Source organism: Dryobates pubescens, chromosome 13 (genome assembly GCF_014839835.1).
Source record: "Dryobates pubescens isolate bDryPub1 chromosome 13, bDryPub1.pri, whole genome shotgun sequence".
NCBI lineage: Eukaryota > Metazoa > Chordata > Aves > Piciformes > Picidae > Dryobates > Dryobates pubescens.
This window is the reverse complement of record NC_071624.1, coordinates 33,402,751-33,412,528: the sequence shown is the minus strand read 5'-3', so window position 1 is coordinate 33,412,528 and position 9,778 is coordinate 33,402,751. Positions and strand designations below refer to the sequence as shown.

General features: G+C 53.3%; 1 long non-coding RNA gene across 2 annotated transcripts; it reads right to left on the bottom strand.

The window, feature by feature from the left end:
• Positions 1–2,086: 2,086 nt before the first annotated feature.
• Positions 2,087–8,758, bottom strand: LOC128897703 (uncharacterized). Of its 2 annotated transcripts, none has more exons than XR_008462535.1 (3): positions 8,647–8,758; positions 2,675–2,834; positions 2,087–2,486 (listed from the first exon to the last, which is right to left on the bottom strand). It is a non-coding gene; the product is annotated as an uncharacterized LOC128897703 (long non-coding RNA). The 2 variants fall into 2 exon arrangements; XR_008462536.1 differs by lacking the exon at positions 8,647–8,758 and adding an exon at positions 4,225–4,615.
• Between the last annotated feature and the right edge of the window lie 1,020 nt (positions 8,759–9,778).

The following is a 9,778-nucleotide window of genomic DNA, read 5'->3' as shown; positions in this document are numbered from 1 at the left end:
GACCGCTGGAATCCTCAGCCTCGTGCTGTGTGAGACCCCAGGAGAATCCACACCTAACCTTGCAGCTGGCCTTAGAGCTCCTCTTTGGAAAACTCTCGCTGCCAGGCCCCACACACCCAACATCCTCTGTCAGCAAACAGCTTACCTCCCAGTAAGAGCTCCATGATGAGGTCAAGATTTCTTTTACCCTGAAAGCTGTAAAACGTTTTCACTACCCAGGCTCCCTCTGCTTCAACCAAAAGCTCTCCTGCTCAGATGGGCTACCTAAAGTTTATTTCAGTAGTACTTAGTACTAAAGGACAATTTAAACACTTCAACAAGGAGCATGGGATTATATCCCCAGTCCTACAATCTATTGCCATCTTCTTTAGCCAACAAACTGCTTCCCACCCTCTCCTCAGCAATCATGTTGTTTGTAATGGGGAAGGGTCTGGAGAACAGGGCTGAGGAGCAGCTGAGGGCGCTGGGCTGTTTAGTCTGGAGAAAAGGAGGCTGAAGGGAGACCTCATTGCTCTCTGCAGCTCCCCAAAAGGAATCACAGGAGGGGTGGGGTTGGAAGGGACTTCCGAGGTCATCTAGTCCAAGCCCCTACAGCGAGCAGGGACATCCTCCACACACAACAGTTTCAATTGCACAAATAGCCTGGTTCTAGCCTTTCAAAACTTTGGGGTTTATATTCTTGAGTGAGTTTTTCCACCCAGACTTGGGCAGCTGGGTAGAAGGCAGAAAGGAGCACGGGGAGCACATCCTAAGATTGTACAGGGGAGGATTCAGAATGCTACACTAGTCAGAAAAGGCACGCTCTGACTGGCTCTGAGCTCGTCATCTGAAGTAAAACGTTGCTCAAGTGTTGGACTTAGCTGCAAGCAGGGAGAGTGCTTAAAGCCTCACAGAGGAATCAACAGCTACAGATTAGATCATTTTCAGGATGTGAAAAGTATGCTGTCTGCATGCTTCAAAGCAGAGTCTACTGACTGAGATGACCACAACCCTCCCAGGGACTGCTTCCTCAGATGCTTACCTGGGCTGAGACAAGCATTACCTTCATCTCTCCTCTCTCTCTTCAGCAGCACATTTTGCCAGGCTCCCTATCCTGACCTGCTGCCATATAAAGCAGGCCACAGTAGTTGTGATCAAGATAAGCCTGGAAGAAGAAAAAGGGCAAAAAATGCAGATAAATGGGGGGAATGAGGGGGGAAAAAGCTAAGCTAAGAAGAACCAGCACTCCTCAGCCATGATGAGGGAAGGACAGAGGACCGGTTTTGAAGGTAGGAAGGCCTTTTGGGCAGCATTTGCACTGCCAGCTGCATGTCTGTTATGGGCTGGGTGGCACAGAGGAATGGCACTGAGTCACTGCAAAAGACACTACAATAAATGTGCTTAGATGGAGGCTTCTGCAATCAAAGCTACAGGAATCGACAAAGGCCACGGCTTGCTCACTTGTTTCTTTACCTGAAAAGTTTCTCATTTTGTTCTAATTCCCCAAAGCTTTTCCCTGCATTCCCAGGGCAATCAGAGCCTTGCTCTGGCTGTACTTAATACCTAGAGATTCCCATCAAAATCTTTGCAGCACAACAAGAAGAAAAAACACAAATACCAACAACCAAACCACAAACTAATTTCTATTGTTAAGTAGGAACTCCATGTCCGGCACAGCCCTGAGGGCACTCGCCAGCTAGCAAACAAGCACAAACCCAAACCCAAACCCACATCGAGACACCCCCAGCTCCAGGGTTACTGGCAGGTACTGGGAGGTATTGGGAGGCTGTGGAAGGACTCTGAGGGGGAACTGGGGTCTCAGGAGGGCAGTGGGGGTTACTGGGAGGTATCTGAGGGGTTGTAGTCATCTCCAGTTGTCTCTCTTACAGTTGTGTCCCAGGGCTCCAGCAATGCCTCCACTTGGTCCAGGTATGTCTCCCAGTGCCTCCTGGTCCCTACCAGTCTCCTCCCATACTGGGATAGGAGTAGAAGGGATTGGGAGGGACTGGGAGGAGAGGATACCACAAGAACTGAGTCTACTGCAACCCTTGCAGCTTCAACTTCCCTTCTCTGCTACTTCTCTTCTCAGCTCTATGTTTCTCAACAGGATTGCTGGATAGCAGAACAGGATGGATGACTGGGCCCCAAGAGCGGTGGGGAACAGAGGTAAACCCAGCCGGCGGGCGGCCGGGCACAAGCGGTGTTCCCCAGGACATGGAGGTGATAGAGGGTGTCCAGAGAAGGGCAACAAAGCTGGTGAAGGGTCTGGATAACAAGTCTTAGGAGGCGTGGCAGAAGGAACTGGGATTGTTTCATCTGCAGAAGAGGAAGCTGAGGGAATTATGGTGTGGGCTGGCTTCAGCTCTCAGCTATTTCCCTGTTGAACAAGGACAGCTTGTACTCACAGAAGGCACTGGCTGCCTGGGTTCAAGGTTCCTGGAGAGCTCAGGTCTCTGAGCCTTCTGAACAGCTCTGCTTAGCCCAAAATCAGACAGTTTCACGTGACCCTGGGGAAAAATCAAATAAAAGACTTCAGAAAGATTGTGCTTGAAGAATAGAAGAGGTTTAACAGCTGCACAGCCTTCTGAGCCCACGGCAGACTTGCACAGAGCTACTGCGAGCACCACTCTGCACGGCCTCAGCTGCAGACTGCGGGGTTTCAAGCACAGGCACCCCAGGAGAATCCAAACCTAACCTTGCAGCTGGCCTTAGAGCTCCTCTTCGGAAAACTCTCGCTGCCAGGCCCCACAAACCAACATCCTCTGTCAGCAAGCTGGATGCAAGAGCTGAAAAGTGTCAACAGAAACTGTAATTGGATGGCCCAGGAAGATCCTGCCAGTCTGAACGCACCAGACCTGGAATGCACAAAGAAACTCTGTTAGAAACTCTGTGTGTGTGTGTTCATAGCTTTAGGAGTAACAAAGCAGAACCAATTCCCAAAAGGTTTTCCCTGCATTCCCAGGGCAATTAGAGCCTTGCTCTGGCTATATTTAATACCTAGAAAGTTTCATCAAAATCTTTGCAGCACAACTAGAAGGAAAAAAAAAAAAACCCAACACCCAACCAAACCACAAACGAATTTATATTGTTAAGTAGGAACTCGAAATCCTACAGGAATTGTTTTTTTATGACAAATTATTCCTTTTCTTTTTTCCTTCTTTTGGTGTCATCCCACCTAGCACACACTCACCACCTAACTGAATGTCACAGTTGTGACTCAAAGCCAAGCAAGACAAAGTGTATCAAGGGAAAAAAAAAACATAGAGAGAAAGCTAAAGAATTCTCCTCCCCTTCACTTCTCCCCTTGAGAGATCCAAAACTATAGTAAGGCAGGCCTGAATTTCATGAGCCCTGGGATTCGGATGAGCTCGGGAAATCATTTGGTTTGCACTCCGTGGGTCTTGTGGTCAGTTGTAGAACGACCTCCTTGCAACGTGAACTACAGGCTTCTGAAACTGGAGCCTCCCTCCCTCTGATACTTCCACGACCTTGTGTCCAAACCCTAATTACACGTAAATTAAATTGTCCGCAGCTTTTACCACAGGTCAGTCTTAGCACCTGAGTTTCAGAGCCTAGATGAGTCTTACTGCTGTCTGAGCTCAGGAAAACATGCCAAGCTGCTGGCTAACTGCGGACATCACATCGATAGGACGGCATCGGCCCAACTTTAGATTTCAAACAGGCAGCACCTGTCTGAGCGCTGGAATCACGTAAGCGTGCCCAGGCAGATCACACAAGCAGGCTCCCTGTCCGGCACAGCCCTGAGGGCACTCGGCAGCTAGCAAACAAGCATCACACCGCCGCTCCCGGCACCCAGACGATGTGGGGGGAAGAGAACACACGACAGCTTCAATTGCACAAATAACCTGGTTCTAGCCTTTTAAAACTTTGGGGTTTATATTCTTGAGTGACTTTTTCCACCCAGACTTGGGCAGCTGGGTAGAAGGCAGAAAGGAGCACGGGGAGCACATCCTAAGATTGTACAGGGGAGGATTCAGAATGCTACACTAGTCAGAAAAGGCACGCTCTGACTGGCTCTGAGCTCGTCATCTGAAGTAAAACGTTGCTCAAGTGTTGGACTTAGCTGCAAGCAGGGAGAGTGCTTAAAGCCTCACAGAGGAATCAACAGCTACAGATTAGATCATTTTCAGGATGTGAAAAGTATGCTGTCTGCATGCTTCAAAGCAGAGTCTACTGACTGAGATGACCACAACCCTCCCAGGGACTGCTTCCTCAGATGCTTACCTGGGCTGAGACAAGCATTACCTTCATCTCTCCTCTCTCTCTTCAGCAGCACATTTTGCCAGGCTCCCTATCCTGACCTGCTGCCATATAAAGCAGGCCACAGTAGTTGTGATCAAGATAAGCCTGGAAGAAGAAAAAGGGCAAAAAATGCAGATAAATGGGGGGAATGAGGGGGGAAAAAGCTAAGCTAAGAAGAACCAGCACTCCTCAGCCATGATGAGGGAAGGACAGAGGACCGGTTTTGAAGGTAGGAAGGCCTTTTGGGCAGCATTTGCACTGCCAGCTGCATGTCTGTTATGGGCTGGGTGGCACAGAGGAATTGCACTGAGTCACTGCAAAAGACACTACAATAAATGTGCTTAGATGGAGGCTTCTGCAATCAAAGCTACAGGAATCGACAAAGGCCACGGCTTGCTCACTTGTTTCTTTACCTGAAAAGTTTCTCATTTTGTTCTAATTCCCCAAAGCTTTTCCCTGCATTCCCAGGGCAATCAGAGCCTTGCTCTGGCTGTACTTAATACCTAGAGATTCCCATCAAAATCTTTGCAGCACAACAAGAAGAAAAAACACAAATACCAACAACCAAACCACAAACTAATTTCTATTGTTAAGTAGGAACTCCATGTCCGGCATAGCCCTGAGGCCACTCGCCAGCTAGCAAACAAGCACAAACCCAAATCCAAACCCAAACCCACCCCGAGACACCCCCAGCTCCCACGGGAGCCTGCAGAGACCTCCCAAAGGGTCCTTCGGAGGTGCCCGGCTGTCTGTACACGACCCTTGAGCCTTTCAGATGACCCCACGAGCACGTTAGATATCCCCAGACCCTTTTAGGTGCCCCCAGACCTCCTCTGGCACCCCCAAAAGCCGTGCGGATGCCCCCAGCTCACCTCCAGACGCCGGGAGGAACACACCCGGGAGTGCCGGGCGGGCAGCGAGACCGGAAGCCGCACTACAGCCTCCCCGATGCGCCGGGACCCCATCCCCCGCCGAAGGCTGGCGGCTCACAGGCACGCCGGGCACAGAAGGACGTCAGGAGCCGAGGCGAGGGCTGTCCGTGACCGCTCCTGTGCTAAAGGCGCACACGGCGGCACCCCCGTGCGCGCCAGGAAACACGCCACAGGCGGCCAGGAGCGCGCCTGCGCGGGACCGGCCCCGCTGCGGCGCATGCGCGGTATCCATGGCGACGAGCGGGACGCTCCCACAGGGGCGCGAACAGCGCCTGGCTAGGGCGCATGCGCTGTATCCACAGCGACGAGCGGCACAATACCACGGGGGGGGCCGAACAGAGCCTGGCTAGGGCGCATGCGCGGTATCCATAGCGACGAGCAAGACGCTACCACGGGGAGGGGCGAACAGAGCCTGGCTAGGGCGCATGCGCTGTATCCATAGCGACGAGCGGGACGCTCCCACTCTCGCGTGAAAAGGGCCTAGCTAGGGCGCATGCGCGGTATCCATAGCGACGAGCGCGACGCTACCACGGGGAGGGGCGAACAGAGCCTGGCTAGGGCGCATGCGCGGTATCCATAGCGACGAGCGCGACGCTACCACTCTCGCGCGAACAGAGCCTGGCTAGGGCGCATGCGTGGTTTCCATAGCGACGAGCGGGACGCTACGACAGGGGCGCGACCAGAGCCTGGCTAGGGCGCATGCGCTGTATCCATAGCGACGACCGGGACGCTACCACTCTCGCGAGAACAGAGCCTGGCTAGGGCGCATGCGCTGTATCTATAGCGACGCTCGAGTCACTCTCTCCGCCCTCCCCTTTTCCCCTAAGAATTTTCAAGCATTTCAAGCATTCAGCGCAGTTAGGCTGCAGCCCTGAGCTCCCGCGGGGCGGCACACGCCGCGGCACGGCTGCACTGCCGGCCATTACACACGGGGTGCCAGCCCTGAGCTCCCGCGGGGCGGCACACGCCGCGGCACGGCTGCACTGCCGGCCATTGCACACGGGGTGCCAGCCCTGAGCTCCCGCGGGGCGGCACACGCCGCGGCACGGCTGCACTGCCGGCCATTGCACACGGGTGGCAGCCCTGAGCTCCCGCGGGGCGGCACACGCCGCGGCACGGCTGCACTGCCGGCCATTGCACACCGGGTGGCAGCCCTGAGCTCCCGCGGGGCGGCACACGCCGCGGCACGGCTGCACTGCCGGCCATTGCACACCGGGTGGCAGCACTGAGCTCCCGCGGGGCGGCACACGCCGCGGCACGGCTGCACTGCCGGCCATTGCACACCGGGTGGCAGCACTGAGCACCTCCCCGGCCGTGGGCAGCCGCGGGGGGTCGCTTCCAAAGCTGCCTTACGCAGCACTCGCTCCCCTTCCTCCCTCCCCAGCTGCAAACCAGAGGTTTGGCTCCGCCTCGCCTCCCCCCAGTACTTACAGGTTTAAAGATTCTGCGGTCCCCTCCGAGAATTTTCAGCACTTTAGGGGGGTGCCCCCAGCCCTCGCTCACCTGCTCCTCTGCTGCAGCAGCCCCCTGCCCCACGTGGCAGAATCACTCCACCCAGAATCCCCCCACTCCCTTCGATTCACCCCAAAAATGTCAGAAAAGAAAGCAAACTGCTCAACCAGTGTCTTGGTGAGGTCAGAACCGCCTTGGTGCCTCCAGTCCTGTTTACATGTCCCGAGACCCCCTTTGTCACGTTCTGAAGCCCTTGAGGTGCACCCAGCTTACCTTTAGATGCAGGGGGAGACGAAGCTGGGCCATCCCAGGGCTGCAGGTCACTAAAACCCAGAGTGAGAACTCCCCAGCTCCTGCAAGACCCCAAAACCTGGAACTCCACAGAGACACCTGAGCCTATCCCTCCCCCCCCCAACTCTTTCGGGCCCCTGCAGAGGCCCTCAGAACCATTCAGATACCCCCAAATTCCCCTTTCATACCCCCCAGGCCCACTTTAGATAACAGCAGACCCCTGTAACAGACTCCCAACACAGCAGGTCTGGGGCAGCTCCTGCCCCTGGGGAGGAGCTTAGCTGAGCTCCCTTCAGGGCTTTTTCCATTCGAAGAAAAAACATCACACCACAAGCACACACAAAAGCCAATCACTGTTTTAACTGAGAGAGACACTGTTGATATTGCTGTTTCCAGTTCAAGCCCTGTGTGGTCTGCTCAGGCTGTGCTTTTCAATTCTGGAGATCCAGGGGGAGTCACGTCAAAGCCTTGCTGCGTACAAATCGCTGTCCTTCTGCAATCTCTCGATAAACAGCACAGCTTCTCCTCTGCTGGAACACCTCACACTCACACTTACACTTCCACTTCCCCAGGGCTTTCCCTCCCCTCCAAGAACGTTCAGGCATTTCAAGCACCGAGGTCTGCAAGCAGCCTTTGTGGGAGGCTGCCCCCGCCCCTCCCTCACTGCTCCTCTGCTGCATCCTTGCCCACCCCCACATGGCATCACGGAAGGAAAGACAGAGACAGCTGAGGGGCTACCCTCCTGTTCTTTTTATCACCCCGACCTGGGGACGGCCTTCTGGGTAAGGTCTGCACCTTCAGCAAACAGCTGAGCTTTGCTGCCTTTCTCTTCTCTCTTAAGAGCTGTTGCACAGCTCTGCATCTCCGAGAATGTCTCCCAGGACTGACAGCCCCGAGATTACTTTGCAGTCAGTGCATTTATCACTGGCAATCACCAATGTCTTCTGTCTGTTGCTCTCATCAATTAAACCCTTTGATGGTCTCAGTGTGTTCCCCCCCTTCATCCGGTGTCTTCAGTGGAATTCCGGGATCTTACATTTTGGGGTCTCGCAGCATCGGGGGGGGGTCTCACTCTGGTGTTCATTGTCCCCCCCCCCCATGTGAGGAAATGGCCTCAAGTTGTATCAGAGGATGTTCAGGTTGGCTACTAAAGAAACTTCTTCACCGAAAGCTTCTCAAACACCGGAATAGTTTCCCCAGGGAAGTGGTTGAATCCCCACCCCTGCAGCTGCTTAGAAGAGTTGTAGTGCTGAAGGACAGGGTTTGCCATGAGACTTGGTAGAGTTTGTGAGCTGTTGGACTCCAGAATCTGAAAGGCCTTTCCCAACCCAAACGGTTCTATCATTCTATAAAACACTCCCCTGCAGACAAGCTGAGGAGCAACTTCCCTCTGATGAAAAGCTTCCGGAGACGGCCACCACCCTCACTAAGTCAGCATATGAAAACCATGTCCCTGCTGAACGAGTGCTCCTGCAGCCTCACTGACACTGGCACAAAACTCTATTTATAGTGTCCGGGTACACGTGAGCAAAACCACACCAGCATGACAAAGAAATAAGAATTTCTTTCCCATTCACAGCTTCCATCAGCAGGGAAGGTGCATTCCCAGTTCCCCATTAAATGCAATCACCCTGACCAATCTTGTTTATCACAGCAGAAATGAATTATGCTGTGGTCTGGCTTCAGCTCTGAACTACTTCAATGTTGAACAAGGACAGCTTATACTCACAGAAGTCACTTGGTGGGTTGTGTGCAAGGTTCCTGTAGAGCTCAGGTCTCTGAGCCTTCTTTACAGCTGTGCTTAGCCCAAAATCAGACAGTTTCACATGACACAGCTCCTGCGAGCACCACCCAGCACAGCCTCAGCTGCAGACTGGGGGGTTTCAACCATAGGCACTTCACATGCATACCCCTTACCCTCACAGCCAGCAGAAGGCTCTCTGGCTGAATACTCCTGTGGATGGCTCTCCTCTTCTGATAAGGTCTCTCTCTTCATTAGTGAGGTCATCCTGTCACCTCGGCAGAGAGAAGAAAACGCAGCTGTGAAATCAGACCGCTGGAATCATGAGACTCGTGCTGTGTGAGACCCCAGGAGTATCCAAACCTAACCTTGTAGCTGGCCTTAGAGCTCCTCTTTGGAAAACTCTCGCTGCCAAACCCCACAAACCCAACATCCTCTGTCAGCAAACTGGATGTAAGAGCTGAAAAGGGTCAACAGAAACTGTAATTGGATGAAATTACAGCAGCATTAGGTGAAATTATAGTGCAGTGGGTTTAATTTGGGGGTTTTCCTTTAACGTAGGACTAAACCTCGGGATGCATTGTTACAGCTTACTTTGGATGCCGACAGCAGAAGCGAGTTCGAGAACAAGTCAAGAAGGTCAATGGAAACTCACAGAGGGCTGTAACACACTGACATACAAGCTCCGCTTTAGGAAGTCCCCTAAGCCACACAAAGCTGATGAAGTACCCTGGGGAGTATGCTGGTCTGCACCTGCCGGTTTGGTCTCCACTTGAAACCGGCAAGGCCCAACGCTCGACCGAAAGAAAGGAAGACAGGGCTGGGCTTGGGCCTTTGGTCTAATCCTCAACAGCCACCAGTGACACCACAATGCTGAGAAATGCCATTTCCCCAACAGATGGAGTCACCTGTCAGACAGCGAAAAGCAGTCTCGGGGACAGGAGGCTCTTGGCAACAACCAGGCTGTTCTTCTGACCCGAGTGCCACAGAAGGCTGTAAGAGTAGGTCACCTTGAGGGCCATCGCACGGACTGTAGAGGACATTCAGGTGCTCATGCCTGACACAAAAGATGTGTGAAAAGCAGGTGTTGCATCACTAACCTAACCTCCCTCTGTGACCA